Below are 14,083 nucleotides of genomic sequence, written 5' to 3' on the forward strand. Positions count from 1 at the left end.
CCAAAGCCACATCTCAAAACAAGTTTGATATCAGACAAATCCATTTAGTACATTTCTCATATAAAGCCATTAATTTAAACATTGATTAATATCCATTACCCTTAACGTAAGCTCTAAGACATCATTTTACAAAAATACTCATTTTAGTACGCAGCAAATTCGCAATGAAAATTTAGTCATACAACAATATTTTTCAAATGATTCACAAACAAAATACATACTGTCTAGAACTAACTGGAAAATGAACATAAGAAGGGTTCCTAACTGAAAGTAAAGACGCCTTATTTAACGTCTACTCTATCATAGTCCCCCAAAACAGTTCAAACATGGATTACCCAAGTTCCAAATTGATTCTTAAGTTTGCAAGCATAGTATTAGAAAGAACTGAAACCGAGAATTAATATTACATAAAGGAAAACATGCCAGCACCTTTGAAATGACATCAAGAAAAGCTTTACATGCAGTAGACCCAAAAGAATGCATACTGTTCGATGTCGGCATAACCAAATTTTTCCTTACAAACCACACAAAGACTTTCTTCTAGTTCCCATCATATATACAACAAAAACGCATCAAAATGACATGGGAGAACACCAAAATAAACTACCCAGCAAGACGATTCCCATATTTTTATGAACAACAAAATATAACAAAAACAGGGTTCAGAAGCAACATAAGACTACCCAGATCCATCCCCGTGATATCAATATTATGAACAACAAAATATTAACTTTTGGCGCGCTAAAAGCCTGCCGTAAGCTCTGCCCTGCTTGCTGCTGCAAGCTCCTCTCGTACTCTGTGGGAAAAAAAAAATCAAAACGGGGTGAGCCACAGCCCAGTAGGGGTAACGAAATAATGTACCAGCGACGAATGAAATGCAAATCAAGCTAACAGAGTTGAGCATGTAAAATTCAGAAGCATATAAATATAAAGCTTGACAATTCCCAATTCATTTGAAACACAAGAAATGAAATAATCGCCAACCGATGGTGAAGAAATTCACAATTTGCTACTAGTGAGGACCAAACTCTAATGTTAGGATAGTCAGGATATCAGCCACCGTCCCGGACGGTCTTCCGCGGGTAGCCACATTTGTGGGATGCCCCTATGGGCCTAACAAACTCACCTGTAGCCTTCCATAAATCTTCAAAATATGCTCAACAAATTACTTACAACAAATCCAAGTAAACTCCAAGGTGAAACCGTAGCTCTTAAATCAAACCCCATTTACTCAAACCGTCAAATTATAAAGAACGAGACTGCAACGTAAGACTAGTTTATGAAAGACATGCGAAACCAACAAATCCTTACAGCAAGAGTTAAATGCAAAGGTAGAAAATAACTTCCAGCAGGAACCACTTAAAGGAAGCAAGTACAAACACTTTCGGAAAATTAGATAGAATCAACAGTAACGTTTAAGAAGAGCATAGCTTATAAGTGGGAAAAGTAGACACAACAAAACATCATGTGAATGGGTATAAAATAGTGATAACCACTAGTGATCAGTTGTCCAAATTAGTTGGAAAAAAATAGTTCAAGGGGTCATAAAGATGTGAACCAATTAGAAATCAATGGATTTAAGATTTTCTTTTAAAATAAGAACAAGAGGGGTCAGTCAGCTGCTAACTAGATGCAAGGATTAAAACATATAAAACAGGTATGAAAAATTCCATGTGAAAGCCATTATATCCTTAAGCACATGCACTAATTTAAGAAAAAGGGGGTATTTTAAGATGGAGATTTAAATGACAAATTAAGCTTCATTTCCTCTCTTGCATAAAGTAACTACAAAATAAAGAAGTTCTAAGGGAAAATCAGTTAAATGAGAAAACGGGAAATCAAAGACAAAGCTAAGATTATAACTGACATTTTCAGTTGTAAATCATTCGTCGTTGACCAACATGGAATCAAAATTTAAAACAGGGAATCAAAATAAATATGTTCATGGACTCGAACTACATTTCAAAAACGCAGCTCATTGAGTCATTTTAGCAAACAGTTAAAGGCTACTTTGATAACTCAATTTCACACTTGATTTAAACTAAAAATCAGAATTGGGTGACTACCAATCATTCATATTTGTTTTAGAAAGTCATTTACAAACATTTAGGAATCATTTAAAAAATTCTCTTTGCAGAAACAATCATATAAAAGGTACGATTTCAAATCCAGTTTTAATGTACAAACTCATAAAATGCAGCACGGAAGATTTGAAAAAAATTCATGAACAAAAGTTAAGATTTAAAAACATCTCAAATACCCATTCACAGACTCATATGGATAGTCATAAACAAGGAGAAATTAATCAGATACAGTATGTTTAAATGAAGTAAACATCAACTAAAAATTTGAGAAAACCCCCTACCTGAATTGTAACTGGTGTTCCAAGAATGGATCAGCAAAATCTCAAAGCAAGAATCAAATTTTCCTTCGTCTGGTCTCAGTAAATCGAACGGAATAAACAAGAAAGTGGATAACAAAAAGAAAGGCTAACATTTGGGTTTTGAAGGAAAAGAGAAAAAAAAATTCTTTAATCTCTCTTAAACACGTGTTAACCATGCTCAATGTTTCTAGAAATTTTCATTGCCTTTGCTAAATAAGCACCCTAATATTTCTGATGGACAACCTTGTTCTTAAAAGAAGAAGCCACTCATACTGGATTAAGGCACTCATCAGGGTATACACACCCTACATTAGGATCGCACGCGCGCTCTATACAGTCCTAGCTTTCTATTAAAATGGGTTGAATTCCGTTTCGGATCCGAGTAGAGATTTTTAGTGGTGTTACACATCTCTTGCATAGAAAATAAATCAGTCTTCTTCTTGTTTTTATCTCGTCTCAAGAATGGTTCATAACTCTTCTAACGAAGATGACAGTAGGAGCAACATGGGCGATTCCGCACCGAGCAATGAAGCCTCCATCAATAAAGAGATCTCTATTTCAGTGACGAGTTTTATCACTTTACTGAATTGATTTATAGTTTCCCTTAGTCCCCAGGTAAGTGACGATCTCGTTTTCTTAGTGAATGTGTGCTTTCTCCATTCATGGCTATGGGAACACTTTGAGAAGTATGCCTCTGTTCCTCGTCCGCTGAAGGACAGTGATCCTCTAGTAGCTAGAATTTGTCGTTGGTGTAATAGATATCCGATTCAGCAACTCTCTGCATTTATGGATGACGAGAAATCCGTTACTTTTTCTTGGATACAGATTCCTGAGGGTGTGGCTCAGCTGCAGTCCTTTTCCTTAATGAATGATGTTGTTCTACTCCCTCTTGATTATGATTATTTGACCGAAGCAGAGGCTACATACATATGTAGTTGTAAGCCTGGTAAAATTTTGAGTTTGAGTTTGAATATTATTGGTGAACTCTTGGTGCAAGCTTATAACATAGATAGGACAACTCGTCAAATAGACTTCGACCATGGCGTCCCTATTCGTACAGGACCAACCTCCATAGTGAGAGTACGACGTGAAGTTGGCATTGTAATTGGACTCCCGAGAAAATTTCATTTTTCCTGAGCTCAAAGTGAAAAACCGGGGGTACAACAACCACACCCAATATTTCTCTTAGCAATCTGTATGGACAAACTCCAATATACTTTCAAGAGAATCAATAAGACTCAATCTTAATAAAGTATATCAAAGAGCTATATCTCTCTTTCTCAATTCAATACTTACTCAAGCAAATAGAAAACTGCGAGTCTAATTGAATACAAGAGAAATCACTTGAACGGTGCCAAAGACCAATGTTCAAGGATCAATCAATTTCAATCAACAACCAAAGGTCGGATTTCCAATTGATTGATTCAAACGCACAACCTGTGATATTTCAATTATATAACAAAATATAATGTGGAATAGAAATAACACGGAAACCGGAATTTCGTTAACGAGGAAACCGCAAATGCAGAAAAACCCCGGGACCTAGTCCAGATTGAACACCACACTGTATTAAGCTGCTACAAACACTAGCCTACTACAAACTAACTTCGGTCTGGACTGTAGTTGAACCCCAATCAATCTCACACTGATTCAAGGTACAGTTGCGATCCTTACGTCTCTGATCCCAGCAGGATACTACGCACTTGATTCCCTTAGCTGATCTCACCCACAACTAAGAGTTGCTACGACCCAAAGTCGAAGACTCTAATAAATAAATCTATATCACACAGAAAAGTCTACATAATAGATAAATCTGTCTCCCACAGATAAACCTACAAGTTTTTGTTTCGTCTTTTGATAAATCAAGGTGAACAAGAACTAATTGATAACCTGGACTTATATTCCCGAAGAACATCCTAGTATTATCAATCACCTCACAATAATCTTAATCGACGCGGCGAAAGAAGATATTGTGGAATCACAAACGATGAGACGAAGACGTTTGTGACTACTTTTCTATCATGCCTATCAGAGATAAAGATCTCAAGCCAATCGTTACGATTGTACTCAACATGATAGAATCAACAAGATCAGATCACACAACTACGAGAAAGTAGTACCGGTATGGCTTCACAATCCCAATGAAGTCTTTAAGTCGTTAACCTGATTTAAGAAGAAAACCTAAGGTTAAAGGAGAATCGACTCTAGCTAATACAATTAGTATCACACGGAAGGTGTGGGGATTAGGTTTCCCAGTTGCTAGAGTTCTCCCTTATATAGTCTTTCAAATTAGGGTTTGCAATCAATGTTAGCTTGGTAACAAAGCATTCAATATTCACCGTTAGATGAAAACCTGATTAGATTCAAGTTAATATCTTTCAACCGTTAGGTCGAAAACTTAGCTTGTTACACACAAATGAAATGTACTATTTTAGGTTTATGTAACCGTACCCAAACATGAACATTTGTTGGTTCAACAGTAGTTAACCAAATGGTTAGCCATATGAGCACTTTCATATCAACCATGTTCTTCTTCACCATAACTAGTTCAAATGACTCAAATGAACTAGTTAGAGAGTTGTTCAATTGCAAGGAAATCTTATGTAACTACAAAAGACACAATCGAATCAAAAACGATTTGATTCACTCGAATCGGTTCATGAACTATATAGCCACGGTTTGCATTTAGCATTCCTTAGTTAATATGAATAAGTTCACAAACAATCGTTTTTAGATATAACCAACTCAAGTTCGCAAACTTAGTTCGCGGACTTAAATTCCCGGAAGGAGTTCACAAACTCCAGCAAATATTCTCGGGTCGAGAACTTCCGTTAGATCTCGGACTTAGCTCACGCCACTATTCCGGTTCTCTTGATCAACAAAGTTCGCAAACTTCGGTTCAAGGAAAAAGGACTTATACATATATGTGTTACCACACAATGCTTATATCCATCATTGGTTATATAATCTAAACTCTCATTTCAATCATTGAAACATTCTCAGAGGACGTTATATAGTTGTTGTTCACAAATCATTTTTCGTCAGAGCAATTTTCAAAGTGATTGAAACATAACATGACTTTCGTCACTAGGTAAAGATGAATTTGGCCAAAGCAAAAGCTTACAAACACATATTTCGAGAAATAGATAGGCGAGTTAAACTCCGCTCGAAATAGCAAATGTGTATAATCAAAGTCTATATAGCAAAACGACTTTTGTCTCAGAATCGGAGATAGAGTAGATAGACTTTTGAGTGATAGATAAGTTCAAGTCTCCACATACCTTTTAGTCGATGAAGATCCACCAGTTCCTTGAATAGTCCTTTGTCTTGTATGATGATTGCCATGGAGTTCTTGAGCTCAACTACACTTTCTATCCTAGTCCAAGACTTAGCTACAGTAGACTAGAAATCAAGACTTATAGTTTTGATCACTAACATTGACAAACATGCTTGAGATAGAAACACATGCGAGTTCGACCGAGCAATGCTCTAACAATCTCCCCCTTTGTCAATTTTAGTGACAAAACTATCAATACATATGGAATACAAAAATAAATGAAATAACTCTTGTAGCTCCTATTCCACATGCCTAATCTTCAACATTACTCGAAATCTTCGTCACTTCCAAGTACTCCAATGATCCCAAAGGTTGTAAGTTCAGCATCATCGTTGTTGAAAATCCGTAGCTATAACTACGAGAAAACAAGAGTTCTCAATTATTGTTATACAGTGTCATAGTATCATTATATAGTATCAAAGTTCAATTGCATCACAACTTCAACAACAATACTATGGTGATATGTATCACTCCCCCTTAGTCAATACTCCATCTCACATGGAAACCACTCCCCCTTACATAATGATCCGAAAACCATATGTATTTGTAGTGAGAACTACATATTAATTCTCCCCCTTTTTGTCAATAAAATTGGCAAAGGTACGAAAACGGGATCCTAATGAAATTTCCGAAAGAGACATTTCATGACCAAAAGAAAGAAACACATATCATCTTATTTAGATGCAATCATAAAGCCGAAGCTAAATGCATTCATCAAGGAGTTTATAAAGATACAAGATAACCCCTATAACATTCCACAACCGCATTCCCCACAAAGATTTGGCAATTAAGCACAAGTTCAATTAAGAACTCTCCCCCATAATATGTCATTCCCGAAAGAACAACAAGAGCGACCTTAATTTCAAAAGAAAAGAAGGATTTCTTTGGACAAATCTCATGCAAGTATGAATTTGAATCCAAAAAACTCAATTAAATTAACCACAAGAGATCACATGATTAATTTAATCGGAAATACTCAACATAAGTGAACTTATGGAGACTCAAAAGTACACAATTAGATTAATCACAAGAGAACCCATAATTAATCTAATCGGAATACACAACCAAATCAACCACAAAATGTAATCAATTTAATTGGTCATGCTCGACATAAGAGAACTTACGGAGCAACAACTAAATAACCAAACGAGAATGATTAATTTAGTTGCACATGCTTGACATAAAGTACCTCATGGAACAACACAGTATGTATACAAAAATTGTGGATCGGAGATCGACCTTATACCATGGAATAAGCAAGGATTCATTCTATTTTCCATCACCATTTGCACAATGACATACAATAGACATAATCCTTGTAAACAAAAGATTTTAACCTATCTTCCATCAATAATTGACATAATAGGCTTAACTTTTGTATTTGTCAAAAGTTCATTCCTTCTTTTATCAACACATGCATATCGACACATAAAGGACTTAACTTTCGACAATGTATGGGACAATCACAGTTCACGAACGCAAACACACATATCCCATAACAAATTGCAATATATAAAACCCTAAAGATTAATACTGCAAAAATCATCTTCCAAACAATTTTAGAATTTAAATCAATAAATCTAAAACATGAAGATGGAAACGTTGGACATAGCTATGTGTAATCACAATAATGGCTATTCCAAACTCTAGTTATTCTTCTAACCAAAACAAGAAAATAGAAGATTTACTAGATGTTAAGACCTTTGAATAATTCTTTATCGTCCCCGAACTCCTTGTCGTCAACAACCATTGGGACATAAGGTTCATGAAGATAGGAGTTAATATCAATAAATCTTCTTGACTGATGTCGAACCAGGGCCTTCTGAATCTCATGAGTCTTAAACACAAAAGCCTTTATTTGATGAATCTCCTTTTGCATCTCCTTCAACACTTCAAGAACATCAGAAAACTTCTGAGAATTTGAAGGAACATCTCTAGGCTCCCTCACAGTCCTTCTTTTTCTTTTCAATGTCGGAGCTAACGGAGTCCTTCATGATTGGTGGCTTGACAATCATATTAACATCCTTTCCATCAGAAGACATGGTACTTGGAGCATCCATAGGCCTATGGGTTTGTGAGAGGAAATCACAATCTCAACAAGTGGTCTTGAGATAAAAAGAAGTTTCAAGGAAGGAAAAAGGAATGTAGGGTTAACCTTTAACAGGTTCGTGCATGCACAACTCTGAACCCTAAAGAGAGTAAAATTATCGAGAATAACCCTCCTTTATTGATAGACAGGGATTAAAAAAAACTAAGAAAAGAAGAGAACAACCTTTTCCTAAAGCCTGAGAACTACATAATCTTGTCTCTTTTGATCAGGCACATGAGACAAGATTTCTAAAACAACACAATCAATTTGTGTTGCGGTGAACAACAATTTGTCCACCATTTTCCTCTTGAGAGGAATTCACAGACCTCTATCTATCAAAACGACTTGACAATCCTTTCTTCTCTAATGGCCTTGGTATATCCTTGGAAACTAACTTCTTAGACGAAGATAAAATTCTACATACCTCAGCTGTCTTCTGAGCAAGTTTAAGCTTATTTGCTAATTGATTTTCTCTTCGTTGAAGTCTGTTGACGTGCATCAATTGGTGTTTGTAGTTGTAACACTTTGAAAGTTCATGACCCTTTAAAGAAAAATATGAGCACGTCAATCTTGGATAAAAATCAGGCTTTAGAGATGTGCAAGCAGCTAGACACATGGTGGAACCTGAAACATCACATATAGGGTTTCCAAAGAATGGGTCAATTTTTTCTTCCAGATTAGTTGGGTTTTCTTCTGAAAGAATATCAAGATTGATGTATGTATTGCTACAATTATCAAAATCAATATTTTCACCAAGAAGTGCAACACTTGATTTCTCGTCTTCATTAGAATCATAGCTGTCAGACATTTCATCAAGACTTGCAGCAAGACCTTTGTTCCCAGTGTATTTTTTATGATTTGGGCACTCGTTTGCAAAATGACCAAATCCTTTACACTTAAAGCACTAAGGCATATCCTCGTCATCAGTTTCATCAATATCCCTATTTTTAGGAGGAACACGATTATGAGGTTTGACTGATGCTTTAGGCTTATCTCTGGAGAACCGTTTACTTCTTTTCAACAGAAGGTCCCTAAACTGTCCTGTGATCATCGAGACCGATTTGTCAGGATCTTCATCTGATGAATCAGTCTCAGAATGATCGTCTTCAGAGATATACACTTTTTTTACTTTTATCAAGTAATTTAGTGTCCTTTTGTTCTTTGAAAACAACACATCCTTAGATTTGGATGAATGCTCATGATCAAAGATCTTAAGCTTCCCAACCAGTGTATTTCTGGAAAGATTATCTAGGTTATTTCCCTCTACGATGGCATGCTTCTTAGAGTCGTATCTAGATGGCAGCGATCTGAGAATTTTCATCGCAATGTCCTTTTCAGGAATAGTCATACCCAATGCAAAAGATGCATTAACAATTTCAGACACTTTGTGATTAAACTCATCAAATGTTTCTTCATCTGCCATACGAAGGTTTTCCCAATCAGAATTAAGTTTTTGAAGCCTAGCTTCCTTTTCACTGGTATTTCCTTCAAATACGGTTTCTAAGATATCCCAAGCTTCTTTAGACTTAGTGCAATTTGACACATGGTGCTGAAGATTTGGGGTAATGGCATGTATGATGGAATTCAAACCGTCAGAATTTTGCTTTGCAGCAAGTATCTCGGCAGGACTGTATTCACCAATATTCTTGGGAACGTTTACATTTCCAACTGCCACAACGGGAGCATCATAGCCATTAACAACATATACCCATGATTGAAAATCACGTGCTTGAAGAAAATCTCGCATAACAATTTTACACCATAAGTAATTAGAGCCATCGAAGACTGGTGGTACGTTGATAGAGATAGCACCTCTCTCCATAGAGTCAGATCGCTACAAACACAGACTTGTAAGGTCTTAAACGTGTTTGCCTGCTCTGACACCGATTGAAAAAGTGGGGGTACAACAACCACACTGATAGACACATTTTTGTGTCTAATTTGTCTCGATTCTATGTATTGATAGTTCTCATTCTTGTATTTATTTTGGTATTTTATCTCTTTGTAGGTGTTTTTGGAGAAATAAGCTTTTGCGGCGAAATTGGCTCAAAACGTGGCATTTGAACCTCCGTAGCAGACGTACCAGTGACATCCCAGAAATACCCCGGAGGAACCCCGAGAAAAGTGTTGAAAACATCCCAGAAAAATTACTAAACGCACCCAAGGGACAAGTGTTATACGGACTCCAGAAGCGGATAAGGGGCGACCACTGGATAAGGGGTAACCTTTCCCCTTCACGTTCAAATTCTGAATTTGGGCGGGAAAATAGAAACTCTCCTGGCAGTTTTGGCAATCGTGATTTGGAGGAGTTTGAGTTCGATTAAACCTCTGATTTTCATAGGATAGACTCCTTATGGGTCTAGGAATCTAATACGGGTGTTGAAATCGATTATACTGGCTAAATCGACGGATTTTTATCACAACAACAAAATATGGAAAGTCGCGTGTGTGACCTTTTTTGGGGAATTTTAGAGAGATTAAAGTGCTATAAACCTTCCCAAAAATTTGTATCTATCTAAGGAAGAGTTTAGGATCAAAAAGAAAGCTCAGAAACGCGTATAAATTCTAAAACAAGAAATTGCCGCAACTTTGCTGTGAAGAGAAAGGAAGAGATTTTGGAAGATTTTGGAGAGATTTAACCCTTTTTGATATAAATAGATTGGTTGGGTCATATAGAAGGGGGGTCGAGAGTTTGGGAACCTGAGGAGGGCCAGAGAAAAAGAAATCAGAGTTCGATCAAACTCTGTTTCTGCTGCTGCTGCTGCTGAAGAACACGAAGAACGGACGTCCGAAGACAGTCGTTCTTCAACAGTGTTTACGACAAAGTTGTGGGGGTCGCAGCTGCAGTCTCAACAGCACTTCATATATATCGTTCTTCTTGTAACAGTGAACAACGCCTTTGCAACAGTTATTTCTGTTGCGATTTTTCTGTTCAATTGTTTTACTCCCTTTTAATCAACTTTTGAGCTTTATACATGTATTTTGAGATCATGATTAATATGAGGAGCTAAACCCCAACACTGGGATGACGGAGGAAACCCTATTTCACGCATGTGGTAATTTTAATAATTCTTTATGACTTTTTGCACTTATTTTAATTGATTCATGCTTTTCACTAATTAGTTGTGATTTCGTTTGATGGTGTATGCTTAGACGTAAGAGCTTTTGATACACCATGCTTGTGATTTACATCTAAAGTTTTAAAAATCTATTTTTGTCAAAGAATAAGAGTCCATATTTTTAATATTTGAGCTATAATTGATTGGAGTTATTAATTGAGTCACATGAATGGAATTTGGTGGAATCCTGAATCTCAGTACCTCTCGAAATTGTGACAGCTTTCCTTGCACATATTATATTAAGTCTAAAATCGAATCTCAACAAGTCCGAGAAACGAACACTTTACTTACCACTACAAAATTACATCAATTTTTGGCGCCGCCGACGCGGATTTGTGTATAGATATCTTTTTAGGTTTCATTTTTATTTTTATTATTTTTATTCCTTTTTACACCTTTTGGTATTTCTTGTTTGTTTTCATATTTGGAGTTGAGCTAAAGAAAAAGGGAAAAAGTGCTGAAAACAAAAGCGAAGCCAAAGAAGGAAAGAAAAGAGGGATCCAAAAAGAGTGAAGAAGAAGATTTTTTTTGTATAAATATTTTATTTTAATTTTAGAAATTGTAAATAGGTTTTTAATTTTTGTAATTTTTTTTATTTTTGGACTTTTTAGATTTTATTTTTCTTTGGACTGGACATTATTATTTTGAAACCCTAAGGAAGGGTTAAAAATTAAATATGAAACTGTTTGCAGGGAAGGACGACAGTTACGATACTGTCTCGGCCCCTCGGGTTCGTACACTGATATAGGAGTCGGTGGCCTGAGTCGACTTCAACGGTTCATCGCCCGTCTGGTACGGGAGGTAAGACTCTATCCACCCACGAATACCCTGTCAGTGGGTTTTATTTTGTGATAACTCACACCCCTGCAAAAGAATGTCGAACTGGGATCACAATAGCCAATACAACGAATATCCGACTGAGTTTCAAAATGGACGATACAATTTTAACCATAGTGTGAATAGTGATTGGGAACATCAACCTTTTCAAGGTTACGGCTCATACCATGGTGAGCCCAATTACTATACACACACACACCGGTCATACGAGCAAGAAAATAAGGATTATTATAGTACTAGTTCCTCGTCTTTGGACAATATAATGAAAATGTTGAAAACTAGTCCCTATGATGATCCTTTTGAACCTGTTCTTCCTCTAGAAGAGTCTCTCAAACAATTAACTGAGAATACAAATAGGTTTGTGTTAGAAATGAATAAACAAAATGCACCCATGAGTGAACCTTCTATACACGATACCATAAGGAAGTCACGTGAGTCGATTCAAAAGCTTTTATTAGAGGCCCAGAACAGAACTGCTCAAGATAGTCTTAATTTCCAATATAGTGTTTCCAATAGTACCCTTGAAAATGAGGATAGTTATTTGCATAATCAAGATGCCGAGGTTAGAATTGGTAACACTACTTTTTTAGATGAGCTTCAACCATTTTCATGTTATTATGATGATTATGATGAGGATAGTGCTGATGAAGAATTTGACACATATAGGCATAGTGATCAGGAATCTGTTACTCCAATTGAGCTTTACAATGATACTACTATTTCTAGTTCAAATCCAAATAATTTTAATAATTATTCACCTATTCAAAAGGACGAGGATTTGACTAGAGATACCCCCATTTTAGACGATGTAGTATTTCCTTTTGATTACGAAGCCGATAATGGTTTAGAGGAACGAGTTTATTCTGAGAAAAATATTGTAGAGTCTAGCGATTTAGAAACAATAGTCTTAGACGAAGAAGATGAACTCGTAGAGCATTTAAACATGTGTGAGGAGGCATCACCTGAGTATAACCTAGAAGAAGCAATTGACCATTTTCATGATTCTGATGATCTAGAAATTAGGGAAATTGTAGCTAGTCTATCTAGAGACACCCAAAACTCCAAGTTTGGGGGTGATTATCATTCTCCATGTGATTTAACTCTTAGAAAGGTCCCTCACTTGGGTCTTGACATATCTGCCTCAACCATTTTACAAGATTATCTTCATACACGTTTTCCTGAACCTAGTGATGTCCATAACGAAGTTCAGTTATTAGAAACCCATCCTCTGGTTGATGTGGTTGAACCAGGCTATGATACCCAGATTGACTTTGTTTTCCCACCAAATACTTTTCTTCCAAATGTGGGAATGTATGATTTTCAAAATGTGTCGAATATTAAGTTTTGAGACTAAGCCTAAGTACTTTAGGAAAATAGAACTGACACATTTGCTTAAGATTGACCGCCAGTTTCACTGTGGTTGATTGTGTGAGTCAAATCTAATTGACTTAAAGGATCCTCAATTATTCAGGTTATTATTGTGTGATACTAAGTTTTTAGTTGAGTTTTTCCAGACTTTTAAGCTTGAACATTCGGATCTAACTTATGAGGAAACGCAACCCATGAAAATATTTTATCTAGACCCAGTTATAGAACCTGAACCTGAACCACAACTAGATGTAGTTGTCTTAAACAAGAAAATAGACAAGGGTGTGCTTTATTTGATTTTCTTGGCATGTTGCAGATTCCTTTTACTCGTGATAGCTCTATTTGGTTTCGATGACCCACAATTATTCCGACTATTAATATATGATTCTATGAGGTGACTAAATCTTCCAATGTCTGGCTGAGGACTTTAAACTTAGCACTTCTTGGGAGGTAACCCAATTTCATGCAACACGGTAATATTTTTCCTTAACTCTTTTGCTTCAAATGGTAACAATTTCTCCTTGTTCATGCTTTTAATTTTATCTTTAGAATATTGAGGACAATGTTAGATTTAAGTTTGGGAGTATGGGAGAAACTTTTTAGTTGCAGTATAAATAAACTCCAGAGCCTAGAAATTTATGTTTACTAAGGGTGGCAATAACTAATCTAAGTGGATGGAAGCATGTTGGTTATAGGAGTTGAGGAACCAATCTGATTAGATGGCAACATCTAAAGAGTCTATTCATAAAAGCACATAGCTCAGGTGTTAGAAATAACATGATAGTTTCACCATATCTCGTTGAGTCCTTTTCACTTCTATTTTTATTTTGTTTTGTTTTTAAACTATGTTTCTCTAAGTTATTAGGTGGGGCTCACGATTCAAGTTGTTACCAATGCTAGGGTGAATTAGAGTGATTGAGATACAAAAAAAAAAAAAAAGTTGAAGAAGA

The 14,083-nt window shown here is 36.1% G+C and overlaps 1 long non-coding RNA gene across 1 annotated transcript; it reads right to left on the reverse strand.

Moving 5' to 3' along the window:
* Positions 1-374: 374 nt before the first annotated feature.
* Positions 375-2,531, reverse strand: LOC113292884. The gene is made up of 2 exons (XR_003331925.1): positions 2,366-2,531; positions 375-796 (listed from the first exon to the last, which is right to left on the reverse strand). It is a non-coding gene; the product is annotated as an uncharacterized LOC113292884 (long non-coding RNA).
* Between the last annotated feature and the right edge of the window lie 11,552 nt (positions 2,532-14,083).

This window comes from Papaver somniferum, chromosome 7 (assembly GCF_003573695.1).
Source record: "Papaver somniferum cultivar HN1 chromosome 7, ASM357369v1, whole genome shotgun sequence".
In the NCBI taxonomy this organism is placed as follows: Eukaryota; Viridiplantae; Streptophyta; class Magnoliopsida; order Ranunculales; family Papaveraceae; genus Papaver; species Papaver somniferum.